This window comes from Mastigoproctus giganteus, chromosome 5 (genome assembly GCF_048544385.1).
Source record: "Mastigoproctus giganteus isolate SK-2022 chromosome 5, ASM4854438v1, whole genome shotgun sequence".
In the NCBI taxonomy this organism is placed as follows: Eukaryota; Metazoa; Arthropoda; class Arachnida; order Uropygi; family Thelyphonidae; genus Mastigoproctus; species Mastigoproctus giganteus.
Genome location: NC_143579.1, coordinates 181,922,862 through 181,942,374, shown reverse-complemented (window position 1 = coordinate 181,942,374; position 19,513 = coordinate 181,922,862). Strand labels below are relative to the sequence as shown.

Genomic DNA, 19,513 nt, shown 5'->3' with positions numbered 1-19,513 from the left:
GGTTCTGCCATAATTACAGTTTTGTGATTATGATGCTGTATTGTACAGCTCACTTTTTTGGCTGGTGAATAAAAACTTGAAGATATCCTCTATCACCTGGAAATGATTCCAGATTTGTATAATGTATTCTATGCACAAATTTTTTTTTTTTTTTTTTTTTTGTTTTTAAAGGAGTTTTTTAGATACTTTAATATATAAAAGTTGATGGGGGAAATCCACAAGGATTAGTGTCAAAATTATCTATGCAGTTTGTCGGTAGGGTTTTTTTAAATGAAAGAAATTATGTATTATAACTCTATTCACTACACCTTTTTTTATATGTACATATCACAGACTAAATTTGGAAACAGCATTTCTCAGTTTAGCCATTTTATTGCTTTGCTAAGTTATGTGCAACAGTAGGATGTCGGAGACAGCAAAAATAAATTTGTAACCATCCCTTACCAGCAGTGGTGAATGTATTAATGAATATTGTGCCATCTGCTCTGATTAATCCATGACTATTAGAAGTGTAATTAGAACTATTGTAATGACCTTCCTTCATTGCAATTGCTCCTCAACCAAAGAAAATGCATACATGTATCAATTATCCTTGAAAGCACCCCATCTAGTAAGGTTGAAAATACCAAAAGGACACCTATTATATTAAAATGTTTTGCATTACAGAATGTCCATTTTGGAGAGGCCATTTAATGTAATTTCTAATGCTTATGGCTGGGACCCAAGCCTGAGTGTCCACAACAAGAAGCATCCGTTTTAGAGAGGTGTCTGTTAAGGAAACTATATACAGGCAGTTCTCGCTTTACAAGTCCCCCCCCCCCAAGTATAACAAAAGCGAAAATATGAACGTTAGTTGCAAAAAATGAATGTTAAACATTCATAAATACCACATTTCAAACCAGACGTGTAGCTAAACAATACAGCGCACCCCGCTTTACAATATTAATCCATTCCAGAGACACCACCATCGTGAAAATATCGTAATGTGAACCCGATATAACACAGTGTGTGTTTTTTTTTTTTTTTTTTGGGTAATGTGTTCCACAACCTCGGAAGTTGAAATTTTCGCTATATAACTCTCTAAAAGGTCATTTTTATAGTGTAAATTGTATTACTTACCAATTGAAATCATTAAAATACACTACACTTTCATCATTGTCATATGTTCTATTAAAAAAAAAAGTAAAGTGCAGCCATTATCAACCCACTGCAGGATGGAAGCCTCCTCAATTTTGAACGGCTTTGTGATATTTTTCTAGAGCACATTTCTGGAGGTCACGACCATAAAACAATAAAATCAATTTGCACTTTCCGGTTTATTGGGCTTTTCTGTTACTGCAAGAAATTACAAACGGGTTGTAAACTCGATCGTATTGCATTTTCAAAAATACTGATCGTGTGGTTTTTTACATTATTATGGTGAAATGTGTTTCCTTTTTACTGAAACCTTCAATCGTATAAAAAACAAATACATTTTCAGAATCTTCTCATCATTCCTTTTTTTTTTTTGAGCTTCGTAAACTTGGTACTCCGTGCAAATCGTGTTAGTTTCAATTTGTGTGTTCCGTTAAAGCTTATGCACGCCATTGATATTTATAAAGAAAAGAGAAGACTATCTTGGAAACAAACACCTCTTGAAGCATTTCTGAAGAAGACGACTCCTTGTGCAACAAACCAATGATTGCCGAGCAAATAATGAGTGGTCAACGAGTGTGCATTTAGTCGATGATGATGATGAATAAACATTCTTTAACATTTTTTTAAGTCATAAATAATTTCTTTATTATTATAATTTGCTTGTTTTTACAGGCTACATTTTCATTTCTTTGGATAAATCAATCATTCTTTAAACAAACTAATTAGCTAACTAATTTCATTGTTGAGAACATAACTCCTATTTTTAACATTATGTCTATGGGAAAAATTCCCACTTTATGAGCACGCGATAGGAACGAATTAACTCGTAAAGTCGGGAACTACCTGTATACTGTTTCACCAGACACCAAATGGACACCTTCTAAAAGATGATCCTAAACTTTTGAATGTTGATCATAGTTCGGGTGACCAGATGACACGATTTTTTTTTTGGTATTGTTCTGATATTATGTGTGATTTACAAAAAAAAAAAAAAAAAAAAAAAAAAAAAAAAAAAAATGGGGATGCTGTTTTGTCCCAAATTTCATGTAAAGCTATATTTCTGAATTAAATATAATGTTAATTTTGCACAAAATTAACATTTATCGTACTAAACAGCAAACACATTTTACATCCAACATTATTGAAATGCAATGACAACGTATTAGAACATCACTACAAACTGTATATTTTGCTTGCTTATTTACTACTTGTTGGCATTGTGTTGTACCAATTTCATACCTTAAATAATCAAACATGCAAGAGAAGCCTTTTATAATTATTGATAAAAGGTTTTCAAGGAGATTTCATAGTGTGCTCCATTAAGTTAATTTTGGATTTGATCGACAAGTTCTCCACACATTGCTGCTCAACATGGAAAATCTTCTTCATGCAACAGTTGGATGTGGCAGAGCTTTTTCATCATTGTTGAATGCAAAATTCTGTGAACTAATGTCATGGGTACATTCAGTCTTAGAGATTCCTTCCTAACTGATAATTTTTGGTCCTCTTCAAACATTTCCCCAATTGAATCAATGCTGTCCTTGGGCATCCACATCTCTCCTCCTCATGCACAGATCCAATTCTTTTAAACTTTAAAGGGAGGAGGGGTTATGCTGTTAGTTAAGAAACACACAAAATCTAAGGAAGAGCATCCAATTCATGTGTGTGAACAATGCAATGTTCAGTCGGTTTGGTGTGACATAAGCACTGGGAAAGGAAAAAATGAGTAGGTGTGTGTGTTATAGGCCTAATGAATTTGATGATTATAATGAGCAATTGTGCAGAGAAATAGAGTGGGGCAGTAAATTAGTGTCTTATAATGGGAGATTTTAATTTCTCAGATACTGACTGGAATTTGTGGGTTGGTCATTCACACACTAGCAAGGCTTTTGTGGATTTATTGGATGATTGTTTTCTGCAGCAGCATGTTCAGGAGGCTTCTTCTTTTTCTTTATGTTAGTTATTGGCACAACAGTTTCTGTGGCCATATTGCACCTTCCAAGGTTTTTGTAGTACTCTGATCAAAGCCAGAGGTGGGATTCGAACCCGTGACCTTTGGGTTGTCAGGCAGGCACTTTACCACCCAGCTAGCCCGGTCGGCATTCGGGAGGCAACTAGAGGGAGTAATATTCTTGATATGATTATCAGTAGTGATTCTTCATGCATCAAGAATCTGCAGATAAAGGAACCACTAGATGGCAGTGAACTGAAGTGGGATTTACTCAAAGAGGTAACTAGGGTATCAAGGTTAAAGGGAAGGGTTTATGCTTTCGTAAAGGTAACTACGGTGGTCTGAGAAGTATTTAAATCTATACGGTGGGCCCAACCGAAGATATTACAAACAACAAATTCAAAATGGGAAGCATTCAAAAAATTAAATCTTGGAAGCTACTGGGCTTTTCATACCAACTAAGAAATATTGTTCAAGATTTAGGCCTAAATGGATGTCAGATAAACTAATTAGACATGTGACAGAGAAGAAAAATGCATGGGATACATATAAATTAACATGTGACACAAAAGCCTATGACAGATATAGGCTAGTCTGTAACCAAGTTACAAAGGAGATTAGGGAGGCAAAGGCAGATTACGAAAAATCTTTGGCAAAGGATGCAAAGAAAAACAGCAAAGAGTTCTTTACTTATGTAAAACTCTAGGAGGAAGGGGATGAATCAGATTGGTCCACTTGATATCGATGGTTCAACTGTTGATGATCCTGCTAAGGTAGCTAACAAACTAAATGAATATTTTACATCGACATTCACATATGAGGAGTTATTCAGGGAGGGGAATGCCAAGGTGTATTCAACTCTGGCGGTAAGCTAGATAATCTTGTAATAACTGAGAGTAAAGTGGAGGAGAAATTGTTGAAGATAAACACAAGAAAGGCACCTGGGTTGGATGGAATCTATCCAGTTATATTAAAGGAGGCAGCAAAAGAAGTAAGCAAACCCTTAGCCATAATTATGAAAGCTTCCCTGGACTGGAGATATGCAAATGTGACCCCAATCCACAAAGGAGGATCAAAGAGAATCACGGGTAATTAGAGACCTGTTAGTTTAACTTCTGTACCAGGGAAATTAATGGAGGCACTGGTTAAAGAAGCATTGCAGGATCATCTAGACAAGATTTCAGTTATAACTTGGACAAAGCATGGGTTTGTTAAGGGGAAGTCTTGTCTGACTAATTTTATTGGATACTATGATATACTCATAAAGGAACTGGATGCAATGAATAACTTTGATATCATATATTTGGATCTTAGAAAAGCCTTTGATACTGTTGCACATGAAAGACTGCTGCACAAATTGGAGCAGTGTGGCATTGAAGGCAAATTGCTGCTATGGATAAAGGGATGGTTGAGTAAGAGGGAAAAAAAAGTGTTAATCAATGGACACTGCTCTTCGTGGACTAATGTTATTAGTAGAGTCCCGCAGGGTTCAGTGTTGGGTCCATTGTTGTTTTCTGTATTTATCAATGATATTATTGAAGTTATATCAGGCTTAATGTCCAAGTTTGCAGATGATACGAAGGTTGGCAAGGTTGTAAATGACACTAGTGACAGTACACTGCTGCAACAGGATCTAAAAAAGTTGAGCAGATGGGCTGAGAGGTGGCAAATGAAGTTTAACATTGACAAATGTAAAGTATTACATATGGGAAATAGCAATCCCAGGGCAACATATCAACTCTGTGGTATCACACTGACAGTGGTAGAGAATGAAAAGGACCTGGGGGTAATTGTGCAGGCAGATATGAAGTTTTCTGAGCAGTGCAGACTGTCTGCAAGAGTAGCTCATGGTGTCTAGTCAACGATATAAAAGAATTTTTCTAGCAGGGATAAGGTTGTTGTTGTTGTTTGGTTTTTAGGAGCATTAGCAACTAAGGCCATATTGCTCCGGGATATGCGGTGGTCAGTCCCTGACCTTTCCGCATCCTCCGTATTTGGTGGTGACGGGCTCGAACCCCGGGCTAATCAAGAAGCGTGTGCTGCGCACTGCTGCTCCTTCCCACCTGGCTACGAAGGCGCCCAGGGATAAGGTGATTATCCCCTTGTATAAGGCAATGGTCAGGCCACACCTTGAGTACTGTATACAGGTCTGGAGGCCTCATTTTAAGAAGGATGTGGAGCTGTGGAACGAGTACAGAGAAGGGCAACAAGATTAGTGAATAGAACAAAGGGTTGCTCTTACAAATACAGGCTTAAGTTTTGCAAATTACAGTGTCTAGAGACAAGGCACCTGCGAGGTGATCTGATTGAATGGTTTGAGCATGCTCAATACTGATGGGATTCTTCCTCTTGCTCAGAATAATCGCCTGAGAGGGCATAAATTCAAATTGAGGAAAGACTGTTTTAGGATAGATGTGCCAAAGTTTGCCTTTAGCCAGTGGGTGGTTGATTGCTGGAACAATTTTCCATCTGTTGTTGTAGATGTTGATACTTAAATAGATTCAAGGCAGAACCTTGACAAACATTTGTAGCGAGTGGATGGGTGAAATAAGGGTTTTTTTTTGGCTGATGCTATCTATATAAGCTTTCTTTCTTTCTTGCATCATGTGCCTTTGCTAATGCTAACTTATTCACCAGTGCACAAATTACATTGTCTGTAGGACCAATCAGTGGAATCTCCTTGAAAATCTTTCCCTAATTTCACAAAACTTCATTCCTTTTATTTGGTATGTTGCAACAAAAATTCACCCTTGAACATTCATCATGAATTATGGGTCTGAAAATAAATTAATAAAAATTATAATAACATCTCTAACACATTAGAAATACTTATATTTTATATAAAAAAGAATAAATATACCTGGCGTAATGAAATTTATTTGAAAATCACACTGTTTCACCAAAATCCACAGTGACTTTTGGGACACCCTGAATTTGTATTTTATTTTTTGTTTTATTTATATGCATTTATATTCAAAGGAATGGAGATTTGGGAATACATTTGTGAATATTTAAAAAAAAAAAAAAAAAAAAAATCAAACTGAAAAAAATGCTTTGATGACAAATTTGAATGCATAGTATGCATAGCATTTTTAATTAGTGAACAGTGCTCCTGCTGATATACAGAAAACAATCAAAACTTCAGAGGTTAAACTGCAAATCCTGCCTTTCTCCCTGAAAGATACTTGAAAGCGGTCCACCCTATGTTTTTAGCAGCCATGTTGAATCAACCGTCTAGTCCTGAATTTTTGGGTACCTCCATGATAGCAGCCCTAGCAGTATTTCATTTTCACCAGTGCAAAACTGCCACTTTAAGCAGAAGTGGGTGGTAAGTGCCAAAGCAACTAAGGTGATGTGGTGTCGTCAGTGTATTGTGTCAGTAAATCACAGTCTGTTGTCAATTTGACTGTTTGCTAGATGTAAATTTCTACAATCCTCACCTGAGACTGATTAACTCAGCCACATTGTGAAAAAAAAAAAAAAAGCCATATTCCTCATATCATTGAGAGGATTTGAACATGGGCTTTTTCCACCCTGTGTAGGGAAGATGGTGACTATATTCAGTATGCCACCTGTGAGGGCAGCAGGACTGTATGAAGCCATCAACACTGCCTGTCTGCAAACAACATATACTGCTATTCATTGCACAAAAAGGGAACAGTAAATCTACTGTTTTGCTACCTGTAAGAGCTGAAGCCTGCCTGTCGTGGCCTACATGATAAAATGGGCAGTGGTTACACTGCAGTCTTCAGATTCTTCAAAACTTTTTTTTCCCCCTCTGATCAGTATTCCAATGAATACTTAAGTGTTGAAAAGCTTTTCTTAGAATTGCTAAGAAAAAGAATGGGTAGCATTCTTTAAAATATGGGATCACATAACGCATTACCCGAAGGTGGTGGCATGCATTAAGGACTAAAGCTGTGAAGCATCAGTATATTATGTCTGTAATAGCATGCATCCTTCAGTTTGTTTGGGGGGTGAAAAGACTTGGCATACAACAGATTTTGGTGCTTCTCATTGCTCCAAAGACTGCTAACTGAAGGACAATTAGCTTTGCCAGGTGGCAGTGATCACAGTGTACTGAAGTGGGATTTACTCAAAGCGGTAACTACCATCAGGGGTAAAGGGAAGGGTTTTTGCCTTCGTAAAGGCGACTACGATGGTCTGAGAAAGTATTTAAATTCTATACAGTGGGACCAACTGATGATGTTACCAGCAGCAAAACTTATCTTGAAAGCTACTAGGCTTTACATACCAACTAAGAAATATTGTTCAAGGTTTAGGCCTAAATGGATGTCAGATGAACTAATGAGACATATGGCAGAGAAGAAAAATGCATGGGATACATATAAATTAATATGTGACACAGAAGCCTATGACAGATATGTTTATCTGTAACCAAGTTACAAAGGAGGTTAGACGGGCGAAGGCAGATTACGAGAAATCTTTGGCAAAGGATGCAAAGAAAAACAGCAAAGAGTCCTTTACTTATGTAAACTCTAGAAGGAAGGGGATGAATCAGATTGGTCCGCTTGATATCGATGGTTCAACTGTTGAGGATCCTGCTCAGGTGGCTAAAAAACTAAATGAATATTTCACATTGACATTCACACATGAGGAGTTATGCAGCTAGGGGAATGGTAGAGGTGTATTCAACTCTGGCGGTAAGCTAGATAATCTTGTAATAACTGAGAGTAAAGTGGAGGAGAAATTGTTGAAGATAAACACAAGAAAAGCACCTGGGGTTGATGGGATCTATCCAGTTATATTTAAGGAGGCACCAAAGGAAGTAAGCAAACCCTTAGCCATAATTATGAGAGCTTCTATGGACTCAGGGGAGATACCCATAGACTGGAGATGTGCAAATGTGACCCCAATTCCCAAAGGCTGACACAAGTAATTATAGACCTGTGAGTTTAACTTCTGTTCCAGGAAAATTAACGGAGGCATTGGTTAAAGAAGCACTGCAGGATCATCTAGACAAGACTTCAGTTATAGCTCGGACAAGCATGGTTTGGTTAAGAGAAAGTCAAGCCTGACCAATTTGATTGGATACTATGTCACAAAAGAACTTGATACAGGGAATAACTTTGATATTATATACTTGGATCTTAGAAAGGCTTTTGATACTGCTGCACAAATTGGAGCAGTGTGGCATTGGAGGGGAACTTAAAGGGGCTTAGAGGGAAACAGGTATCCTGTGTGTTATCAGACACTCAGCCTAAAACACTGATGGATCCAATATCTCTCTATTACAGAAGATTTAGGAGAAGTCCGGTTGGCCTGCCTCCCTAAAATCCACTCATGCACACCTTCTCGATGGTAAGCCCTGTTACGTCACTTAGGTGGCAACGAACGTGTAGAGTGGTTCTCTTCAAGACGCCTTGTCAGCGTGAAGAGGAAAAGACCAAACCCTCCAGCAGTGAGAGCACAACAATACAAATGGCCCTCAGTCCCCAGCAGCTTTCACTCTCCCTCTTACGGCAGCGAGAGGATCAGAGTGGAAGCAGAGGGTGCTAAGAATCTCTGGGTACGACCAGGCTGCCATGCACGGAAATTGAACTTGGCCTGTTATAATGTACGATCACTCATCGGTGAAGACAGGATATTAGAGCTGGAAAAGGAATTAGAAAATGTGAATTGGAATATCATCGGTTTGGCTGAAACAAGAAGAAGAAATGAATCACTTATAAGTTTATCAAGTGGAAATCTGCTGTACACCAATGGAAACAGCGAAAGAAGTGAAGGTGGAATTGGGTTTCTGGTCCATAAAGATTTTAAAAACAACATTTTGGAATTCAAAAGTACATCACCAAGGGTGTCAAGACTAATACTCAAGATTTCTAAGAGGTACAAGCTAAAGATTATAATGATTTATGCACCAACATCGAGCCATGATGATGAAGAGGTTGAAGAAATGTACACTGAAATTGAGAGTCTTCTAGATGAGCAGAAAACCCACTACACTATTATTATGGGGGGGGGGACTTCAATGCTAAGGTTGGAAAAACAGTGCAGAAAGAGGAACTATAGGAAATTTTGGAATTGGTGAAAGAAATAAATGAGGTGAAAGACTTGTGGAATTTGCAGACTCTCAAGGAATGTCAGTAATGAACACTTTTTTTCAAGAAAAGGGTGAACAGAAAGTGGACATGGAAGAGTCCAAATGGATTAACAACTAATGAAATCGACTTCATCCTCACTAACAGAAGATATATTGTGAATGATGTTACTGTCCTGAATAAGGTAAATGTTGGAAGTGATCACAGAATGGTAAGATGTACACTTGATATAGATGTAGGAAAGGAAAAAACTGACTCGAGTAAATAATACAAAGGTCTTTGAAATAACAGAGGAGGAGAAAAAACAGAATGTACTGGAACTTAACAAGTTTGAGCTTCTGCAGACTGCTCAGGACCAAGATATCGACGAGGAATATTACAACTTTCTGAAAGTGATAAAGCCCAAGAAACCTATAGGGAAACAGAAATCCAAAGAAGAAAAAATTAGTCAACAAACACTTGTCGTGATGAACCAAAGATGACAAATGAAGAGCAAGAAAAACACTGACAGGGAGAAAATTGAGTATACTGAGTTATGCAAAGCCATTAGAAAGAGACTCAGAGAGGACATAAGAAGATTTAACACAAGAAAAGTAGAACAAGCATTAAGGGAAAACAAAGGATTTAAATCAGCAGCCATGAGCAGTAATACAAAAAGACAAATGATACTGAAACTGAAGAATAGCGATGATGTACTTATAAACAGAAGGCATAATTCAAATAGCAGAAGACTACTATAGAGAATTATACAAGGAGCGAGGAAATGATGCCAGCAGTGGGGAAGATGGATTGCAAAGTAGCAACACATACGACATACCCAATATTCTTCCTGATGAGGTAGAACATGCATTGAAGAAAATGAAGAATCAGAAAGCCCTGGGGGAAGATGAAGTTATTGTAGAGTTGCTAAAATTGGGAGGAAGAGACATAACACAAAAACTGGCAAGGCTCTTCACAAAGTGCATTAGAAAAGGTGTGACGCCTAAGCAGTGGAATAATGCAATCATAGTTTTGCTGCATAAGAAAGGAGATAAATCAGAAATTGGAAATTATAGACCAATTAGCTTGTTATCCCATATCTACAAGTTGTTCACAAGGGTCATTACTAACAGATTAGAAAGAATACTTGATGAGAATCAACCGAAAGAGCAAGCTGGCTTTAGGACAGGATTCTCAACTATGGATCACCTTCACGTAATATCACAGCTAATGGAGAAAGCAAATGAATATAAAACACCATTATGCCTGGCGTTTGTGGATTATGAAAAGGCATTTGACTCCATACAGCATAAGGCAATGTTTCGGGCACTGGAAAGACAAGGCATAGATACTCCATATATTATGATTTTGAAGAAAATATATGAGAGTGCAACATCCTTTATGAGACTAGACAAAGACAGTAGCAAATTTAAAATCGAGAAAGGAGTTCGACAAGGAGACACAATATCTCCGAAGCTGTTTACTGCTGCCCTTGAGGAAGCTTTCAGAAGATTAGACTGGTTGCAGAAAGGAGTCAATGTGAACGGAGAGTACCTAAACCATTTACGATTTGCAGATGACATTGTGGTCATAAGCCATGATCCCAAAGAATTAGAGGAAACTCTTAATCAGTTATGCACAGTTACTAAGGATTTTGGACTAAAGATGAATATGGCTAAAACAAAAGTAATGATGAACAAGTATGCCATGGAAAGGGAAATAATGATTGAAGGAGCAGTAATTGAAAAGGTGGAGTCATATACTTATCTGGGACAAGTTATTAGCTGTAATAATGATAAATGGCTGGAAGTCAAGAGAAGAATAAATTTTGGATGGATAGCATTCAGGAAATATAGTCACATACTGAAGAGCAATATCCCAGTTTGTCTGAAACGTAAAATAATGAATCAATGTATACTCCCCACCATGACTTATGGAAGTGAAACTTGGGCACTCACCAAAAGAATGGAAGAGAAGCTAAGAACTACACAGCGAAGAATGGAACGAATTATATTGGGAATCAGACTGTTAGATAAGAAGAGAAACACATGGATTAGGCAGCAAACTCAAGTAAAGGACATTCTTATCAAAACTAAAGAACTAAAATGGTCTTGGGCAGGACACATAGCTCGAAGACATGATGACAGATGGACTAAGAAAATAACAGAATGGTACCCAAGAGGAGCTAGAAGAAAACCTGGAAGACAAAGGCGGAGATGGATAGATGAAATTCATGAGTTTTTGAGTAGTAAATGGATGGCCAGTGCTCAAAACAGAAGAAACTGGAAAGTTGCTGGAGAGGCCTTCATCCTGCAGTGGATTGAAAATGGCTGATGATGATGATGGCATTGGAGGCAAATTGCTGCTATGGATAAAAGGGTGGTTGAGGGGGAGAAGACAGAGTGGTAATCAATGGACACTGCTCATTGTGGACTAATGTTATTAGTGGAGTCCCTCAGGGTTCAGTATTGGGTCCATTATTGTTTTCTGTATTTATAAATAATATTGATGATGGTATATCAAACTTAATGTCCAAGTTTGCAGACGATAAAGGTTGGCAGGGTTGTTAAGAATACTACTGATGCTATGCTGCTGCAACAGGATCTGGAAAGTTTGAGCAGATGGGCTGAGAGGTGACAAATGTAAAGTACTACATATGAGAAACAGCAACCCCAGGGCAACGTATCAACTCTGTGGTACTACACTGCCGTGGTAGAGAATGAAAAGGACCTGGGGTTAATTGTGCAGGCAGATATGAAGTTCTCTGAGCAGTGCAGACGAGCTGCAAGAGTAGCTCATGGTGTGTTGTCAATGATATACAGGAATTTTTTTTAGCAGGGATAAGGAGGTGATTATTGCCTTGTATAAGGCAATGGTCAGGCCACATCTTGAGTACTGTATACAGGTCTGGAGGCCTTATTTCTAGAAGGATGTAGAGCTGTTGGAATGTGTACAGAGAAGGGCAACAAGATTAATGAATGGAACAAAGGGTTGCTCTTACGAAGAAAGGCTTAAGTTCTGCAAATTAGTGTCTGGAAACTAGGCACCGGCGAGGTGATCTGATAGAGGTGTATAAAGCTTTGAATGGTTTGAGCATGCTCAATGCTGATGGGATTCTTCCTCTTGCTCGGAATAATCACCCGAGAGGGCATAAATTCAGATTGAGGAAAGACAGATGTAGGATAGATGTGCGGAAATTTGCCTTTAGCCAGCGGGTAGTTGGTTGGTGGAACAGACTTCCATCCCGTGTTGTGGAAGTTGATAGCTTAAATAAATTTAAGGTTCAGCTGGACAGGTATTTCGAATGAACAGAGGGGTGAAATGGAAGTGTTTTTTTTTTTTTTTTTTTTGGGCTGATGCTGCATAAGCTTGCTTTCTTGTGTCATATGCCTCTACTAATACAACAGATTTTGGTGCTTCTCACTGCTCCAAAGACTGCTAACTAAGGACAGTTAGCTTTGAGGGTTGAGTTTCAGCGATACCACATAATTTGATAACAGATCTCAGTAATTTTAACCAGAAAAATTACACCTAAGTTACTCAAGATTCAGTCAAGAGGTCTGAGTATGTTAATGTTCATACTGTTTGCAAAGTTTCCACAGACAAGCTGTCACAAGCCTTATAACTGAGTAAAAATGTGCAAAAGATGATGCTCAAAAAAAGATGAGGTGTGAACCTTAGAGGAATTAGAATCACTCCAGAGAATCCTTTCCCACCTTCTAGGAGTGGGCAAGGATTCTCTGGAGTAATAAAACTTGATATGTTGCTTTCATCACCAGCTGGAAGAACATTTTTAAAATTATTGCACTTCCCCAACTGTGAAACATATGACAGCCAGTGGTTTTTATGGACAGTATCTAATGGGAGGCATGATATTGTGATATCTTTGGTAACAGTCCTTCCAGTGTTGATTCAGTTTTATGTTGCAGATTTTTATTATTTTTTTTAAATACCAAAACAGTACCTCCTGTAACAAAGCTTAGTGATAAGAGTCACCTATGTTAAGAGCTGAGATAAATAGAATTATGTGGGATAAACTGGAAAGGTATATTAGTGCTCAGTCATGGAGCCAACATTGCTCACCCAATTAAAAATTCTTTTGGAAGATTAAAAAAAATTTCTGTAGAAACATCATAAATTGGTGGATGGAATTTCATAAAGACTACATGCTGTATTAAAATCTGATCTGCAAATCATAGTCCCAATACTTTTAGTAACATAATATTAGTACACTATATTTAACAAAAAAAAAAAAAAAAAAAAAAAATTGTAGCATACCCTGTTAGAAATGTGTAAAAAGATAATTATGGAATAAAACAAGATTTCGAATTACTTAATCAGCTACTCTTTACAGCAGCTAGTTTTTTTAAAAAAACCTCCCTGACATCATTAGAATAGCAACATTGGCTGAATGTGGTAACTTAATCAAAAAAAGTGAATTTTGGATGCAGAATTTTCAGATTATTTTTCAGGACAAAATTACTAGAGGTACAGCTGCCAACTTTCTGAATTTACGATGGATAATCCATATGTTTGACTGATTTGACTCCTCCTGTCTTGCCTATTTTACTAGAGTTGCTACTATAGAATTCCTGTCTTTTTGTTTCTGCAAAAAAGTAGTAAAAACTGTTAAAATTGTAATTTTTTAAAAAAATTGAATTTTTTCTTAATATCATTAATTATATAGCCATATAAAAAAGGGGGGGGGGGAGGAGAAGCAAATTTTTATTAACTTGTACTGCTGATGGTATTTAGAAATAACAAACAAAACATCACCTTCCCATCATCAGTAAATTAGTTAAGGCCACCTTCCTTGTCAATCATAATTACAAAAGACCAACTAAAAGACAACTATAGAGACAGTGTGTATTGAGCATTAAAAGAAGTTGCTGTAGAACAGGAAGGTGTTTTATTCATATAGTAAAAACAAAGTATAGCTAGTGCAGATTTGCACATTGTACCATCAAGGTAATTTGCATATTGATAGATCCATTTAAGTGTTACAACCAGAGCTACAAACCACCTAAAATTTTGGACCGGTTTGGTTCACGGTCTGGTTCAAAAGGAAATTTTGACTAGTGGTTCTGTTCGGTTCAGTCAAGTATATCGTCTGAAATAATTTGTATAGTTTCCTTAGTTCATTAATGATAGTAATATCACATTATAAAATCTTATTTTAAATAAAAGTAAATTATATTAATAATATATTTGACAAATAATAAAACTGCATGTTAATCATTTTAAATCTGATTGAAAAAGGAGCAGAAATTACCAAAACATTAACTCTGAATATTAATCTCTTCTCGTATTCAATACTCAAATGTATACAAGAGAACGTTTAATTTGGAATGAAAATAATTATTCAAACAAAGTTTTTAATATAATTTAATAATACTAAGTAAGGCAGATATTTCCAGATAATATAAAAAGAATCACAGAAAATAATCACAATAAAACTTTAAGAACAGAAGAAACAAACGAAATAGTATTAGTTACTCAGATAATGGACATAAGGAATTAATGTATCAAAATAATTTCTTTGAAAATTGATCATGAATCTTAAAAAACAACAGATTACATAGGTAATTTGGAATTAATTATTTAATTTATAAATAAAATGTCCTCCATTAACCTTAAGCCTAAACAACTCCTCTTTATCAGTCAAAATGATCTTTAATGTTGAAAAGCATCTTTCTATACTTGCTTGTGTGGCAGGAACTGTGAAGATTACTTTAGCTAGCTGATAAAGCTCTGGGTGACTAAACTCGTTTGCTTTCCAATATCGCGTCTCCGTAGCCAGGTGGGAAAGAGCAGCAGTGCGTAGCACACGCTTCTTGATTAGACCGGGGTTCGAGCCCGTCGCCACCAAATACGGAGGATGCGGAAAGGTCAGGGAATGACCACCGCATATCCCGGAGCAATATGGCCTTAGTTACTAATGCGCCTAAAAAAAAAAAAAAAAAAAATAACTTTCCAATATCCTAAGATGCTTGTTTTTGTTGGTACCCTTTCGATATCGTCAAAATTGTTCAGAGAGGCCATTAAGTCGAATTTCTTTGTTTCCACTATCTGTCTCTTTTTAATTTCCTTTTCAAATAACAGCTTTTCGATGTCATCCATGGTTTCACCCGTTGCAATTTCATCTGAACTTTTCATTTCAGGATTTTTTTCTGTAGCCCGTAGCCGGCACAAGCTCTCATAAATGTTCGTTAGCTTTCTGTTTTTGGATATTATCTAGTAATATTTGGTACCTGGGGTCCAGATACATACAAGCTAAAAAAGATGACACTTCATTTTCAATTTTTCTAACTTCCATTTTACATTTCATCCTTGTGTAGTAAAAATCAGTCATCGCCAGCTGCTCTGACTGCAGCATTTCACATGCTATCCTAACAGGTTCCAAAACTTCTATAATATTTTCAATCTTTTGCCACACACTGGCTGACAAATGCAATTCCTTTATGGGCACAGATAAATCGATGCAAAATTGTTTTAGCTCCACAAGACATAACATATTAACAGTGGAATTCCATCTGATTTCGCAGTATAGTATTACTTTTCTACACTTTTCTCTTTTAATGTGTATAAGGATAGAAGGGATTTGCAGCTTTTTCACCACTGCTTGTGCTTTTGCTAAGGGAAGTTTCAATTCATCACATTTCACAACATCTTTTACAGCCAACTGCAGAGAATGTGCAGCACAACAACAGATACCATAATACCCTGAACACATAGATCATGGAAATTTTCTTTACACATATTTGTATCACTAGAGGTCTATAGTCTCAGATTCTTCGATATCTTCAGTATCAGTATCTTCCATATAGAGATTTCCAGATTGTTCCTGAGGAGCAAGTAATAGAGCATGTGATGCAAGAAAGCAAGCGTATGAGCTTATGTAGCATCAGCCAAAAAAAAAAAAAATTTCGCACAACCATTCCCTCTAAAAGTTTGTTCATTTCCTCCTTGAATATATTTAAGGTATCAACTTCCACGACAGATGGAAGTTTGTTCCAGCAATTAACCACCCGCTGGCTAAAGGCAAATTTCCGCACATCTATTCTACAGCTGTCTTTCTTCAATTTGAATTTATGCCCCCTTAGGTTCATAATCTGAGCAAGCAAAAGAATCCCATCAGAATTCAAGTGTGCTTAACCCATTCAAGGCCTTATACATCTCAATCAGATCACCTTGCAGGTGCCTAGTCTCCAGCCGCTGCAATTTGCAGAACTTAAGCCTTTCTTGGTAAGAGGACCTTGTAAACTGTAACAAAAATAATATTTAAGAGACATATGCTAAGAAGTTGTTGAACAACTCAATAAAGGTGAAGTATGTACATAAAATGAACAAAAACATTATCATTAAATTACTTAGAATATCCTTTATTTCTTAAATATTACGCAGCACTTAACAGTAAATAAGAGTGCATAATCTTTGATTAGCAGTGGGGCTAGATTATTGATCTTTTCTGAGCTTATCTGCCACAAAAAAAAAGTGATAAATACATAGATTCCTTCACACCTATTTTTCTCTAAAACTAAAAATCGAATAATAATAAATAAAAAAATCGAATAATCAATTTAAAAAAAATTGAATAACACGTTTGTGCAAATGCAGCATATTAGTATGCAGCAATTCTAAAAAAAAAAAAAAAAAAGCTAAAGCCGGCATCATTTTAGTTAAATCCCATATTATGAATACCTTCACAACAAGTTACCACAATATTGCACTACTTCGAATAAGTAATGCTTCTTTAGTAGAGAAGTTACTTATTACTACTGTTACTTATTCTCAGTGGGCACTACCACCCAGATGGCACCGTTTCAAGGCTTGTTTGTATACGTGTGGGTACTCTACTATCCATTTGTCCTTATTAGACTTAGAAAAGCAAAAAGTAGAGGGAAAGTAATAGTAGGAATGGAAAAAGAAAAGAAACTGTAGAAGAATGAAAGGGACAGTAACACCAACCACTTAAAAAAAACTCAAAACTCCTCGAATAGGCAATGCTTCCCCAGTAGAGAACACTGTTGTTACCTATTCTTGGAAACTCCAGGCAGAATCAAGCTCTTCTGGTGACCATTTCAGGGCCATTTGGCCCTCCTTCAGAATAGGTACCTTGGTGATGCAGTGATGACAAAACAGCTATGAAGTATAACTCCACAATATGAGAGATGCCTGATGGTGTATAAAGTGAATTAGACTGAAGTACTTTTAGGGTTTAAGCCTCAGGCTGCAAAAGAATTTCACAATGTACAAGTTTGTGAAAAAGCAGCATATCAGTATGCAGCAAACACTAAAAATATAGTTAAAAACAGCATCGTTTTATTATATCTCATTGTGAATATGAGAAAATGAGAAAAAATTGAATATTAAATAAAATAAAATGTTAAAAATAATATTTAATAAAAATACTGCAGAAATGTTTTCCATTTGTGCACATAGTTATTAGAACTGTATTAATATTAAGCATGCTTAGATATACTGAAGATTTACTGTAATTCAGTGTATGAGTTGCTCATCATTACAAAATAAAATAAAAATTCATCCAATACAAATGAGAATTTCCAGGAGTTATTATAATTTAATTAATAAGTAAAGGTTACAATAAAATAATACATATACACTTACTGAAGACGATTCTTTTGGGAATCCTTCCTCCAAGATGTCCACATGTAGCCTAATATTGCAGCCGAAGTGCACTATGCCAGAGCAGAAACAGGAATGATGAACCTTCAGAACAAAACCTCAGAAACTAAATATGCTAATCTTTTCAAAGAAAAACGCTAATGAGTGATTTTCAGTACTACGCCCTTTCACTTCCTTATCACTGATTTGGTCGGTGTTCTGCTGCATCAAGAGCATCCCTTCCCAAGTGCCCCACTGCAGAGCTTCTATTCAAATAGCTCAGCAGGGACCCTGTGGGCCACAGGGTTCCTCCATTACTCATTTCTTGGTCAAAGCAAAAAAAAACCTCCTTCCCTACCCCTGAGATGGGCTGCTAATCTGATTCAGTGTTTTTCACATCTTCTTGGTAACCATTCTAGAAGCCTAGCCATGAACAATGGAAAAAGAAAGAGGAAGGAGTATATGTTTCCTGCTCACTGGATTTCCCCACGAAAATTTTCCAAATTTTCATTGACCTGTAGTCGATGTTTGAACCAAAAACCGAACCACATTTTCCAAAAATATGTTGGTTTGGTTTGCAGTTCAGAAAAAAAAAAAAAAAATCTGTTCAGTGGTTTCAGTTCATGGTTTAGAAAAATGGGTGTGGTTCAGTTCAGTTTGCAGCTCTGGTTACAACATCAAATATTTAACATGCTCATAGCCAAAGTTGTACGACTATAAATAAGTTTAGTAAATTACAGCCAGTGACCTTCCTGCCTTGAATTCCTAACACTAAAGTATGTTGCCAGTCAAAAGTCTGCTAATTTTAAACCTATCTATGAACTCCAAAAAGAGTTCATCATTAAGTTAACTAATATTTGACTTTAACTTAAATTAATTATATTTTGGAGAACCAATTCATAATCCAAATAATGCCATTTTGAGAGAGTTTTTTTTTTTTTGAACCAAATTGAAATGAATCGATTTCACAAAAAAAAAAAAAAAAAAAAAATCCAGCACTTCTTAATATGGTAAACTGACAGAACTGATCTTACAACAGTTCTGTCAGTTTCAAGGTGGGAACCTACTGGATTTTATAATAAAAGAAGAAAGAACTGATGTACAGTGATCTTGGTTGGAGAATTGACAAGTGCATAAGGAAGCACGAGATATAACAAATTACAAATTATCCCAAGTTTTATTGACATTTTATTAAAATTGATATTTTAATAATTCCTCGTAGCAGTGCTGAGTTAGAATATTCAACCAGTTGGGGGGGGATGAATTCAGTTCTCTTTCGCATGCAGTTTTGGAAATGATTCAAATAGCCAAGTCTGAATAATAGTATCATAAAAAAAAAGACTGAGTTAGTATTTATGAAGATGTGCAATATTATCTTTCTTGAAGTAATCATAATCAGTTGATGTCTAACAGACAACAGATAGAAAAATGTTAGGTAAGCTAATTTTTAAAGGCATACTATACTAGTAAACAGTCTTATAGCTGTATCTTAGCATAAAATGTGTATATTGGCAGTGAAATTTAATTTTTAGTGCAGTGTGGACTTTAAAAAAAAAAGTCCAAGAACTCCTGCTTTTCTGAAAAACCTATTTTCCTCCTGCCTTCAACTTGGCAGCTGTGCAGAGGCTTATAAAATGGAATATTGTATTTATAAATTGAACTAAGCTTCTATTGCTCAAATTTTTATTTCTGATATCAGTAGCACTCATCACATCAGGAGATGCAATGAGTTGTGTTGCTTTTGCCAAATTTACAGTAA

At 36.4% G+C, this 19,513-nt stretch overlaps 2 protein-coding genes across 3 annotated transcripts in view; one reads left to right on the top strand and one right to left on the bottom strand.

The window, feature by feature from the left end:
- Positions 1-19,513, top strand: part of LOC150085898 (beta-keto L-gulonate decarboxylase-like) — a 128,310-nt gene that overhangs the window by 80,652 nt on the left and 28,145 nt on the right. The gene's annotated exons all lie outside the window — the stretch shown is intronic.
- Positions 13,515-19,513, bottom strand: part of LOC150085895 (immunomodulatory peroxidase-like) — a 312,395-nt gene continuing 306,396 nt past the window's right edge. Inside the window, exon 15 of the mRNA XM_090374732.1 lies at positions 13,515-13,735. The gene's annotated coding sequence lies outside the window, so the exon portion shown is untranslated. The remainder of the gene's footprint in view (positions 13,736-19,513) is intronic.